The following is a 14,447-nucleotide window of genomic DNA, read 5'->3' as shown; positions in this document are numbered from 1 at the left end:
TGTTGTAGTTTATCAAACGTAGTGATATAAACTGTTAAAAATAAGACAGCATAAATAAGCAATGTTGTTATTAAGGCATGACAACTCTTGGAAACTTATATTTTTGACAAGCTAGAAAACATTTTAATAGTTCTGATGTTAGAAATGTGAAGTTTGTTTTAAAGAATATATGTGCAACCCGCAGTCTCTAAAATATTATACAATCCACATAAATTTTTGAGGTAAATGATATTTGATTATATCTTTATTTTTGTCATAAACATCTCTGAAGGCAAACTCAAATAAAGTAGCATTGACAGTCATTTTGCATCATGTTGTTTCGGAATGAAAATATATGCTGTATGTTTGCTTTATAATCTAACAGATTGATTAACTGGTAACCTCTTGCAACAGCAATAATGAGCACAGTAATAATGCAAGTATATTAGCAGTACGAGCATTAGGTCATAACATCAACAGTCTGCTTACTTTTTACTGCACTTTTTGTCAGTAAAATAAGAATAAGGTAGTGCTTTAAGCCCTTAATGGATGTAAATAGATGAACAAGTGACACATATCGAGGCAAAGTCCTGCAGCAAAACATTTGCCAAAGTATCGGCAATGATGTGCACTGTTTGTGTCAGGTTTTGAATTAGTTAAAAAGCCATCAACACCAAGCCTGCTTAATGTACATGCTCCCTACATAACAAACAAAGAAATATATCAAAATGAAAAAAAAAGAATGCATATCTGGTGGGTAATATGCTTTTCATTTAAAAAGAAAGATTAAAGTTGTTATTAAACTACAATTGTAGATTAATCAAGAAATTATATAGACTATAAACAAACATCTCATTCTTTCAACTGAGGTCTTGAGGTCAGTGCATATTTGGTAGTGGTAGCAGTAGAACTGATTCAGCAAGCTGGGATGCACTCTTTCTGGCTGGGGTTGCTGATCATGTGCCCTAAAATTTCATTGGCTGACCTATGGATTGTTGCAGTGAACCAGTGTGGTGGATGCATTCCTGAAGGTAAATGTCAGAATTTCCCTACTAGAGATGCACATAATTCATACTGTAATGTTAGTGACATCCTGCACTGGAGGAACACCAAATACTAGAAGTGGGTGCTACTTGTTTCTGTGACAGCACAGCTCCTTAGCCGATTACCAGAAAAAGCCTGTCATAGGGTACTGTGTTCCTCATACCTGCAGCCAGCCCTCTGGTAAACCAAATTGTTATCTAGGCTTGTGCTGCTAGCTAACAGATTTCATTATTTATTTTATTTCTATTTGTTTACCAGAAAGGCCTGACTGGACATAAAACGACCAATTTTCAGTGGATGCCGAGGGAGAAAATCTCCAAACAGCAGTATTGGTTTAATAAAATAAATGCAATTGGTATGTATTACAAATAACTGATACAGAATAATGAATGGCAGAGTGAAAACAGAAACCATATACCAAAATATAACAAGTGAATAAGAAGTGAAGTTAAATGCATACAATCCAGTTGTCTAAAAGGATTGTGTTAATATAATATAGAAAGGAATAATACGACAGGAAAAAGGGAAGAAGTCATGAAGTATACAAAAGCTCAGTTATACAGTAGACAGAGAGACAAAAGGTTGAAAAGAGTACTGTGAATTTTATAATGTCAAAGTGTCAGCAGCAGATTATAGAGCTAATAGCAAAACAGAATTGATTGGAGTATAGGAGCTTTTGTGGAAAGTGAAGATCTGTGTCAGTCAGCAAGCTGCTCTTGTCCTAAAATATTTTCACAGAAACCCCCCCATACAGACATGCATACATTCAAGCACACACACACACACACACACACACACACACACACACACACACACACACACACACACACACACACACACACACACACACACACACACACACACACACACACACACACACACACACACACACACACATACACTGACGTACATGACTGTAAATAAAAATCCTTATTGTAGTCACTGGCACTAGAGTCAGTCAGGAAGCCTGAGTCTTAGCATGACAGCATAGTTCCCCTGCCTTTTAGTTTCTGTCCAAGAAGATGCAGTGTACACTGATATGCGATGATAGCCAGACTTTATACTGCATGACAATTAATGTGATATGCATTCAGATAACAGGAAATGCTACTCCTTGCTGCCCCCAGTAGTGCAGTTATGCAATGCAAGGAGAAAAATAAAGGAATTAGATCTGCCCACTTTACACTCTGTCTCCCTTTAGCAGAGTGTAGAGTAATGATCAAGTTCTACTACCTTGGTCATTAGTGTTCTCTGTACAATCCACCACTGTGCTGATATCCTAGAATCACTGTTACCATCTGTTGCTAATACTAGGGGTACATAATATGTAGAAATTGTGTGTAATATGTCCCAGATAGCTATTATCTTCAGTGCATTGGTTACTATGTTTTTTTTTTTCTGAAGAATGAATGCAGCTGAGAAGTGCACACAAAGTATATACATATCAGATTTATAGGGAAGTGGTGCAAATGTATGAAATTTATTTTTCATATAATTTTTACTCAAATGATTTTCCAAGAAAGAAATATTTTTGGTAAAGATAGGTGTCTGCTTTGAAGACCATTCCATTTAAATATCTGCTTGTACTTGAAATGCAGTCGCATCAAACTGAAAGCTAGCATTTTGCTGTTTTGACATGTTTTGTAAAATATGTGCTTGCATTTTGAGATTTGGGACAGAATTTTCTTTTTCAGTCAATGTCTTTTTGGAAATAGACTGGTAAAATGAGTTTTTCTATGCTGAGATTGAAACTGGTCTATTATGATCATCTACCCCAGATAATAAATTTAAATAAAAAAGTAAATAAAGTGTCCCTGAGTCAGTCTGAAATACTACTGTAATTGAAAATGACTGATGTCATTAGTATCAATGAGTAGACAGGCCACAGGTCAATATGTGACAGTTTTGTAAAGGTGAGTCAGCAGTGATGAAAACATAGACTCATTCCTGTTTTTACTGTAATTTAAATCAAGAAATCTTCATCAGGAGTTAGTTTTGATGGAGTCAGGGTTTTTAAAATTGTACTCCCCCTTCCTGCCTCTTAGCCCAAGATACTGCGTCTTTCTGAACAGTACACTTTTTGACTACAGCAAAAAAAAAAAAAAATGCTAAAATGACAGGCTTCATCCAAAGAACATTTCAGGCAACCAGGCCGTGGGAAAATGCCTTTTAACAAAATACATAACTATAAACCGTGATGAGTATATCAGTTTCTGTTTGGATTTTAATTTGGGCATACCCATACAGTTATTTTGAAGAAATGCATACCGTCGTATAAATGGTATGTATACGTCTGGCTTCACCCATGAAGGAGGTGTTTGAATGCCTAGGAGACGTTGTCTCTCTTGATGGGAGGTATGTATCTCTGAACCGATGCCTCCTACTGGAGGCTGAAGATAGAACCACAAGCAGAAGAAGCAGTAAAGCATAAAAGTAAGACCTGAAGCCTCGGAGTTAGGTATAAAAAGACTACTGTATGGCAATGATATCACTGCATTACCATGACACCAGAGAAAAGAAGACATCAACAACCTCCTCACCGGATTTATATTGTTGAAGATTCATGGACCCAATCTATGTTAGGATCCACTTTTTGCTCCCATGTTTAGCTGGAGGTGCCCAAATATTAAATTCCATTGAACCACTGATTCCATTAAGAGGTCTTAGCAGATGGGCAAGACCTTGGGTATTCTGTGCCAGGTGGCAGAATGCAGTGGTAGCTCTCTAAGGCTTGTATCCCAAAGGAAAGTCCAGTTATAACAAGGAAGTCAATACCATAAATGAAAGAAAAACACTAAAAAGGAATGTATGCCAAGTCCTGCTCCAACAAGGACAATACTGCTATGTTGTACATGCTCTGTATATAAATATACAGTAATATATATCTGTTGGTAAATATGTGTTTTTGTGTGTGTATGCGTGCATGCAATAATTTCCTTGACCTTGCAGGTCTCCTGTGAAAACTTAACCTGCAGTGAGCTCAAAAGAACTACTTAGTAAACAAACATAAAAAACAAACACAGAAGAAAAAAGTCATATGATTCCAAGTAAGTAAAAGGAGACCTCTGAGAAGTATGAGTCATAACCTTATGACATTTGCACATAACAAGCATGTAATTTTATGGTATTGTCAACCATATTAAATTGTTGACATTTCTAATAAAATGCAAGGCAGGAAACATATATCTGCTGTTTCCCTATGTCCTGCCTTTTGAGTTCATATGACAATGCTGACTTTGGTGTTACATAAGCTTCCTAAAAAGAAGATACATTTATTGTTGAATGTTGTTGTTGTTGTTGTTGTTGTGGTGTCTTTCGGCTTTTCCCGGTTAGGGGTCAACACAGCGGAACTTCGGTCCGCTAATGATTGGCAGTAGATTTTTACATGCCGAATTGCCAGCTCTGACGCACAACCTTCAAGAAAGGTACGCCCATTCACGCATGTCTCCACACAGAAGACGCTCTAGCTGAGAATCGAACAGGACAACGTCTTACTGTGAGGTGACAACGCTAATGTATTCTGCTTTTTTATTTACTATAAGAATGCTAATATGCTTGAACTAAACATCAAGTTGTTGCCCTTCACACTGAGCATGTATTGTACTGGATGCAATTTATTTTTGATCATTTTTTTAATTCAGAGTGTTTGGTATAGTGCATGTTAACAGTACATATAACTTTGTATTGCTGCCTTTCTTGTTAGCCATTCCATTCATTTCACTCCATAGCATCTTTTTATAAGTCTAGTATTATCTGTAGTCATTGCTAACAGAATTTCCCTTTGAAATTTACCCCTGGTCTTAGCCTTCAGGGTAATAAGCTGCATACTATACTTACATCTGTAGTTTTCCATAAGTATTAATCTTACACTGTTCTTTCTGTGCTATGGTTATTTGTATCACTGCTTTACATGTTCTCATAGGTCGTTCTTGTTTCTTCTTTGACTCTTGTTTTAGCAAATGTTTCCCCAAAATAAATTTCCTGAAGGAAACAGTACTTGGTGACATACAAGCTAAGTCTTCTGTTCCTTTATTTGGGATGTGTCCCCCCCACCAGTCTGTAATCCCCTAGCTTTAAATTACTAATCACTGACACTATTGTATCTCAGGGGGAAATTGTACTTTTTATACTTAATAGCAGTCTCACAGTGAATGGGTTTTTTCAGCAAAACAGTCCTTTATGTAATTTATAGTAAATTATGTTTTCTTGAAGCAAGATTCAGAAAACGTTTTTGTTGCAAATTGTTGAATTGTCATGGCTATTCACACTGATATACTCATTTCTCTTTTATTGCAGTCTTCCTGGGAAATGAACACTGTCCTGCAAAGGAAAATGAGTGTGGTTTTAATGTGTCATTTACATTAAACAGACACTGAATAAACATCTGCACTTAATGTTTATATATATATATATATATATATATATATATATATATATATATATATATATATATATATACACATATACATATATATATATATATATATATATATATATATATATTTAAGTAATGTGCCTGCGAAATTGTACTGTGCTTTTTACAGCTTTGTATTATAAATAATGCATGTATAGCAGCTTTCAGTGTAAAACATCCCTGTGGTCATTCTGTGAATACTGTCTACTTCAGCTGGTGGTATTATTCAAATCAATTAGTCAGCAGTGCTTACTGCCCAGAAAGAGAAAACGGTTATAGTTGCATCTACAAGTTGATTTGTCTCAACTGTTTACATTGCATCTTCAGTGAAGGATTAATGATGTCATGCATCTTCAGTGAAGTATTAATGATGTCATGCATCTTCAGTGAAGGATTAATGATGTCATGTCTGAAAAATGTGTTTTATTCTTTCTGACAAGGTGTTACACATATTAGGGAAGCAAACGGAGTTATGGTAGGGTAAAGCTTTTACAGTAATGCATTTTATATGCATAATGTAAGACTTCTGGAGTGGTACTTTTTAAAAGAGAATTATTTAATGTATATCATCTACCACAGGGTGAAGTAAGTACTTGGATCAATGGAAAAAGCCAAACTGAAAAACCCTTTTCAAACTGGTTTCCAAATTCTATTGTTAGAACTCTTTACAATAAACTCCAGTTGGGCAGCCATATACTACACAGTTGCATGAATAATTCAAAAGTCATTTTTGATCCTTTTAACTTCCTGAATTGTAGTGGCAGCCAGGTATTTATGTTTCCATCAAGAACCATTTTTGCATCACTGTAATGTTGCTTTATGGGAAATCAGACATCCAGAAGGCTATAGTGAGAAGAAGTTTACGGGCAGCATTCACATATGGGAGCTTGGCCACAGGCTTATTAATCTCTGCCCAATGTCAGTTGACCCAGTGAAGGGCCCCCCTCCCGAGTTTAATTAATACATCAAATTAAAAAAATAAGTACATTCTTTTATGAGCATGTTTAGTCAACTGGTTTCAGGATATAACAAGTGAGATCTCAATCATGGATTTTATTAATTTAGTTGAATGAGAAAGCAGGATATTTGTACTGTATCTTTTATAGATAATAGATTCACAAATGTTCTCAGTTAAGAAGGAGATAAAAATGTTTCTACAATTCTAGTGAAGTCAGAAATACCAGATAAGGTGCTGGCTGTAACAACATGGACATAATTTATGGAGAAATCAGTTATTGTCCATGAATATAACTACAAATCCATAGCAGTCTGTTATACCTTCCTGGTTTTAATGCACATATCTAATACATTTAAAATCCTAAATGTAGTGTGAAACATCACAGAGCTCATATTTTCACTAAATTACTGATTTACAAACATTTAATTTTCAGATTTGTTGTAGTCATCTCCATTCTGTTTCTTAAAAAAGTTATCTCACTCTCATACTGTTTAGAAAGCAGCCTTCAGTGTCAGTGTATAACTGTATTGGGTAAATTCTCAGTACTTCATACATGCATTAAAAATCACACCTGTTTTGGACTTTTAGGCTAACTTTACTTGTAGAATTTGTATTTGTTTAAGGTGCATTGGTAACTTCTCATTCATCTGTATTTTACAGTTCATTTAAGTACTGTTGGCCAACAGGGTGCTGGTGGAAATTGGGCTACTGTTGGCCGAAGGAGGAGACGAGGGGGAAGGCATGCCCAAAGGCAGATAAAGGCTAAGACTGTGATAGTGAGGGTCGGAACTTTGAATGTTGGCAATATGACTGGTATAGGGAAAGAGCTAGCTGATATGATGGACCGAAGGAAGGTTGGTATATTGTGTGTGCAAGAGACCAGATGGAAGGGGAGCAAGGCTAGGTGTATCGGAGGCAGTTTCAAATTGTTTTATCATGGTGTGGATGGGAGGAGAAATGGCGCAGGCATTATCCTGAAGGAACAGTATGCTAAGAGTGTTTTGGAGGTGAAAAGAGTGTCGGATAGAGTGATGTTTATTAAGCTGGAAATTGATGGTGTAATGATGGAGGAAGTAAGGATAGCTATGAAGAGGATGAAGAACGGAAAGGCTGTTGGTCCAGATGACATACCTGTGGAAGCATGGAGGTGTTTAGGTGAAATGGCAGTGGAGTTTTTAACTAGATTGTTTAATGAAATCTTGAAAAGTGATAGGATGCCTGAGGAATGGATAACAAGTGTTTTGGTACCGATTTTTAAGAATAAGGGTGATGTGCAGAGCTGTAGTAACTACAAAGGGAGTAAACTGATCAGTCACAGCATGAAGTTATGGGAAAGAGTAGTGGAAGCTAGGTTAAGAAGTGAGGTGATGATTAGTGATCAGCAGTATGGTTTCAGGCCAGGAAAGAGCACTACAGATGCATTGTTTGCTCTGAGAGTGTTGATGGAGAAGTACAGAGAAGGTCAGAAGGAGTTGCATTGTATCTTTGTGGATTTAGAGAAAGCATATGACATGGTGCCTAGAGAGGAGTTGTGGTATTGTATGAGGAAGTCGGGAGTGTCAGAGAAGTATGTAAGAGTGGTACAAGATATGTACGAGGGTAGTGTGACAGCGGTGAGGTCTGCGGTGGGAGTGACGGATGCGTTTAAGGTGGAGGTAGGACTACATCAAGGATCAGCTCTGAGCCCTTTCTTATTTGCAATGGTGATGGACAGGTTGACAGACGAGATCAGACAGAAGTCCCTGTGGACTATGATGTTTGCAGATGACATTATCATCTGTAGTGAGAGTAGGGAACAGGTGGAGGAGACCCTGGAGAGATGGAGATATGCTGTAGAGAGAAGAGGAATGAAGGTCAGCAGGACTAAGGCAGAATATATGTGTGTGAATAAGAGGGAGGATAGAGGAATGGTAAGGATGCAGGGAGTAGAGGTGGCAAAGGTGGATGAGTTTAAGTACTTGGGATCAACAGTTCAGAGTAGTGGTGAGTGTGGAAGAGAGGTGAAGAAGAGAGTACAGGCAGGATGGAGTGGGTGGAGAAGAGTGTCAGGAGTGATTTGTGACAGATGAGTACCAGTAAGAGTGAAAGGGAAGGTCTACAAGAGGGTAGTGAGACCAGCTATGTTATATGGGTTGGAGACAGTGGCACTGACAAAAAGGCAGGAGTCAGAGCTTGATGTGGCCGAGTTGAAGATGTTAAGATTTGCACTGGGTGTGACGAGGATGGACAGGATTAGGAATAAGTATATTAGAGGGTCAGCCCAGGTTGGAAGGTTTGGAGACAAAGCCAGAGAGGCAAGATTATGTTGGTTTGGACATGTGCTGAGGAGGGATGCAGAGTATATTGGGTAAAAAATGCTAAGGATGAAGCTGCCAGGTAACAGGAAAAGAGGAAGGCCTAAGATAAGTTTTATGGATGTGGTAAGAGAGGAAATGCAGGTGGTTGGTGTGACAGAACAAGATGCAGAGGACAGGAAGAAATGGAAACAGTTGATCTGCTGTGGCGACCCATAACGGGAGCAGCCGAAAGAAGATTTAATTTCTGCATATGGTCCCGATACTAAAGTAACAAAAATTAAGCTTATAACATGTTTTTTGATGTTTTAACTTCATTGTCAAATCAGTTTTTCGTTATGACCACATCTGCAAAATGATGCTAGATTAGGTATTTGCAGTGCTTTATATCATACCTCTCAACTCCTTAGTACAAGAAATCTGGAGAAAGCCAAAACTAATGCTGGCACAAAGGCTCCAAAAATAGGGAGAAACAAAAAAAATGCTCTTACAAACTTAGAAAGCTGTTAGATTAACAGGTTTCAATTATCATGCATTTTCTGAAGGATATGAAGTCTTAAATGTCTGTCATTATTTACTGACTTTGGTTCTCAATGATTTGCCAGAAAACAACAAATTTTATTAGGAACAGACCAAAAATATGAGTAAAAAATCTGGACATTCTGCAAACATCTGGACAATTGAGAGGTATGATTTACATACAACAGCATTCTGAGTAATCAAAACCTGAATGCTTCTTTATTGTAACTGTTACTTACATTGTGGTTTCATTAATAAATCATCATGTGTTAATTTTCAGTGTAAGGTGTTCCACCTATAAGACATAGCTAACAACATGTCCTACTATGATATAAGACTCCCATATTGCTGTATCTAGTGTGGGAAAAAAGTAGCTTATACAATAATGTAAATAGTGTGGCACTGTTGGTTTAAACTTTTATGATGTCATGACAGAAGTTGTCATCTTCAAGAACATTTTCAAGATACTATTCTTATCAACATATGTAACTGCAAAAATGTACGTATAGGTTCATAGGTTCATAGGTAGGTACTAGGCTATTGGCCCAAGGGCCTACGTAAGCCTAGCCAGCAAGGTTCCATAGCTTATGCCACCCAAGAAAGTTATTTTCCTGTGCCATTGTCGAGCAGCGACACAGAAGTGATCCCCGGGGTGTATGTCCTATTTCCCATCCACTCATCAAGATTTTTCTTGAAGAGTGCTAATAAAGAACTTTGCTTGACATAGATGGGTAGCTTGTTCCAGAGTATAGGAAGTCTCTGGGACAGGAATCTATCCCTCCAGAGTGTCCTGTTTATTGTGGTGACAAGGTTTAGGTCCCTAGAGCATGTAGCTCGGAGGGGTTGGGATTTCTTTAGGTGTAGCATGTCCAACAGCTCTGGGTTTGACATAGCTTTATATGTTAGGAAGAGATCACCTCGGAGTAGGCGATATGCTATGGAGTAAAGCTGAAGTTTTTTGAGGCAGTCAGTGTAGGGCATTTGTTTGAGGCCAGTAATCCTCTTTGTGAGGTACTTCTGTGGATTTTCCAGCTGCTGCAGATGTCTTGTGAGGTACATTCCAAAAGGGGCGTTGTACTCTATAATGGGTCTAATGAGTGACGAGTAGAGGGGAACAATTACCTCTTTTTTCCAGGATGAGAACCCTTTTATGATGAAGTGTGCCACGTAGAAGGACTTCCTGACTACTGTGGCAATGTGACTATCAAAGGAGAGACTACTGTCCACCTGGGTCCCAAGGTCTCTTATCACGCATTTGGTGTTAAGTAGATTGCTGCCTATGTGGTAGTTTATGGGTACAGAGTTTTTACCAAAGGGGATGACACTGCACTTTTTGGCATTGAGCTTGAGGCCATGGCTCTGACACCAGGCATCTGTCTCATTGAGGCCCTTCTGTAGGATGTCCACATCATTTGGGGACTTGACTATGGCTCCTAGTTTGCAGTCATCTACGAACTTCGTTAGTCAGAGGCCTTCTGTGTTAGCCTGTACTTCAGAGAAGTAGATACCAAACACTGTAAAATTTAATATTGTATATGGTAAAGAGATTACTCCCATCTCTAAGGGATTTTTATTTACAATTGCTATGGAAAATGTGACAACAAGCTTTACTTTTACTCTTGTAACAGAGGAAGCCACATATTTCCAGAGCCCATTTTGAGGTCAGAGGAAGAGTTTGTAAGAAAGTACCTGCTTGAAGGAAAATTCAATTTGCAGCATATTGTTGCATGTAGATGTTGACAAGAGATTGAGAGTCTTATACTTAAGCAGCATAATTAAACAAAGCTCTTTCTGATTGCCTCAAGTGCAGTGTAACATGCTGAAATCCATATCTGCAAAATAGTTAATGTATAAAGCAACACTGTCGAAAAAGTCTGTTGAGTGTTGACAGGTTCTGAATCAGTGGAAAGGAAAAGTAGAAAAGCAGCATTATCTGGGCAAGTCTGTTGAACATGTATGACTTAATGCAGACGGTTTAGCAGATTTGCTTAAATGTATAAGACAAGCTGGTAATAACTTTATTTTGCCAACATGAATTTCACTTTTACATCTTCCTTTAACCTACTACCCATACATGACTTTGATGAGCTCACTTGAGAAGAGCAAAGTTCCAGGCTGCCTCCAGTGCAAGAGCATTAAACATATCTTTTTGCTGGGCCTGTATTTAATAAAAAGTATTTAAGAGGTTTTAAATAATCAACAGAAGTAAAGAAAGGGGAACGTGGACACATGGATGTGGGAAATAGTGCTTAAGACTGGAAGAGGGGAATCAATGAACAAGGCGGATTAATGAGTCTAGCTTCATGGGATATGTACGTGTGTGTGTGTGTGTGTGTGTGTGTGTGTGTGTGTGTGTGTGTGTGTGTGTGTGTGTGTGTGTGTGTGTGTATATATATATATATATATATATATATATATATATATATATATATATATATATATATATATGTATGTGGGTATGTGTGCTGAAAGTCCTAAGACAGAGCAAAACTTGCAGAAGTGAATGCAGAGAAGACTGTTCTGAAAGAGCACTGCAGGTTCAGGGCACAGTTTGGTGCACAGAAGGGCATATACAACTGTTCACAGAGCCCTCAAATGACACTTTTAACACAAATTGTGTCAAATATGGAACTGCTGAAAGTGAAGAACAATAGAAAGACTGTTGATCTTGTTTGTTACTATGAATGTAACCGTATGTAAGGATATATTGAGCATAGGATGAAAGCTTGTGCATACATTTTGTGAAGGTTTTACCTACTTACCCATCCCTCCCCCCCCCCCCCCCACACACACACACACACACACACACACACACACACACACATACACACACACACACACACACACACACACACACACACACACACAAATCCTGAAAAGCAACCTGAACAATTCTGCTGTTCAGAAAAATAAAAATAATTTTTTTCACGTTCAAATGAGTGCTCGAGGTAGGATGTGGAGCTGTTTGTATGTGTGTGTGTGAAGGCTGGGGGGTGGTCTAATGGGGGTGTAACCAGTCTACAGTTTTGGAACAGTGGGAAATAAACAGCCATTGTTAAAATGTTCTATGTGTTTAAGTTTACCAGCTCTGTTTTGCGGGCGCGCATACACACACACACACACACACACACACACACACACACACACACACACACACACACACAGTGCCCTCTTTTTCAGAACTGGCAAAATATTTTATGTGGGTATGTACAGGTGATATTAATGATATTATGATAAACAATTTACAGCATCCATCTTCTCTTGTAGGAGATTATTTCGGACTACTTTTAATGTGGTATATTTTGCAGTGCTTTTTGAGTCAGAATTATAAAATGTTAGCTATTGAAATTAAGTGAAAAAGACATCAGAGAAATTTCTAATGTTTCCATCAGTTACACTCTTAGATTTTCCAGATGCTGCTATTAACACACTTAGTAAAAACCTATTGGTCAAAGCATTGGCATGGTTTAGCAGATGTGACAATGAAGGTCTTGACACATTTCATATAATGCATTATCACAGTAGCCACATGACTCATGCACAGAAACATGTATTAGTCACTGGATTGGAGTTGTGGGTGTTCTGCACCATCAAACTTTAGTGGGTATCTGGGGATATCCTTCTATTCTTATGTTGCAGTATTCTTTGCATGAGGGACTCACTGCCAAAGTGGTCCTGATGTCCAGCCAGTATACAGAAGACTTTTACTACTGCAGAGTATGTTGGACATCGCACGTAGTCCAGCAGCCAGTGTAGGCCATAAAAGCGATGTCCACACATACCTTACTCAGAAGTTTTCTGCTGCCTATCCGAATGCCATCTTTGATAGTTGGTCTGCTAGTCCGAATTGTTTGCTTGGTGTACAAGTTGTTTCAGGTAAGTGCCCTGTTGTTTTTTTTTTTTCTTGCTAGTACATTTTTGCTGTGAGGTTATATGTCATCCAGGAAAGGCAAATGCCAGTGTGGAAGACAGATTCCACATAAAGAAAGTAGTCACGATTAGTGTCTGTTCGCTTAGGACCTAACCACGGCCATATGTCTTGTCCTATATGTAAGTTGTTTGTTCCTAAGACACTACGTAGCTGCCTTTCACCTCTCAATATTTACCTTGAAAATCAGAGATTGGAAAGGTTAGCTCACAATGTTGTGGAGGGTACGTCGAGGCATTTTGCTGAGTCTGCTATGAGGAAGGCCAAGAAACTTAGGTGTGAAGTTTCAGCTGTGCTTCCTCATTCGGATGGGGGAATCGAGGCTTATTATTTCAGAAGGCCCTTGAGGTATTTCACAAGTTTTAGTCAGGGAGGAAGTCCCAATGGCCTGTCTTGAATGCATACCTATGTCAGGTCCCCTGACCTTTCACAGGGCTGATGTTCCACTTAAAAGAAGCAGAAAACTAAGCATGTTTCTGACCCTCAGGACCAACCTGCTGATTGGCAAGGTATTACACAAGGCCTGTTCAATGCCTTTGTAGCTGTCAAGCCTCCCTCAGGGTTTATCTTCCTGGCCCTCCTTTTACTTCTTCCCCACAGAAAAGGACTAGGGAGCAGGACTCTTTTGAGGAGTAGGATTCTTCAGAGGATGAGTCCTTGGCCTACTCTGCTCAAATTACATCTCCCTTGGAGTAAGCTTCTCCTGAAGAAGAGTCTAATGGCACTGAGTCTCCTAGTGAAGATATCACTTTTGGGGAGACTATTGCCAGGATTAGGGAGTTTTTCAAGTGGGACTGCTGTCAGATTTCTGATGTGCAGAAAAGATACTATGATTTGCTTCAAATGGACTTTCCTTCTCCTTCTGCTGTGCCTTCTGTTTTACCAGCTTTTCTTGATGCCTTTTCCACCTCATCAAAGGCTCTGGATTCTCAACCTCCTACCCATAAAAGACCAGATAGGTTTTATAAAGTTCCAGAGGACTGTAAGTTTCTTTATAGATATCCATCAGCTGATCCAGTAACTGTTTCTGTGGCTGCTGACAAACCTACTAGACTATTGCCATCCATCTCTGTTCTCCCTTTAGATAAGGAGAGTAAGACCATGGAAATGTTGGGGAAAAAAGTTTACACCTCAGACACCCTTGTCTTCTGTGCTCTAAATTACCAAACCCATATGGCTAAGTATGCTGCAGCCTTCCTTTCTCAGACATCTCAGTTGCTCTCTGACCTTCCAGATTCGGAAGTTGTCACGGCCGTCATCTGTTCTGGGGCTTCTTCCCAGGTGGCACACCACTCCATTAAATATAGTTAT

General features: G+C 38.6%; 1 protein-coding gene across 3 annotated transcripts in view; it reads left to right on the top strand.

Moving 5' to 3' along the window:
- Positions 1–14,447, top strand: part of LOC122804862 — a 1,319,203-nt gene that overhangs the window by 1,304 nt on the left and 1,303,452 nt on the right. The window lies entirely within an intron of this gene.

The sequence above is a fragment of the Protopterus annectens genome, chromosome 6.part0 (assembly GCF_019279795.1).
Source record: "Protopterus annectens isolate FY-2018-M chromosome 6.part0, PAN1.0, whole genome shotgun sequence".
Classification (NCBI taxonomy): domain Eukaryota; kingdom Metazoa; phylum Chordata; order Ceratodontiformes; family Protopteridae; genus Protopterus; species Protopterus annectens.
This window is presented reverse-complemented; position numbering and strand designations above follow the sequence as displayed.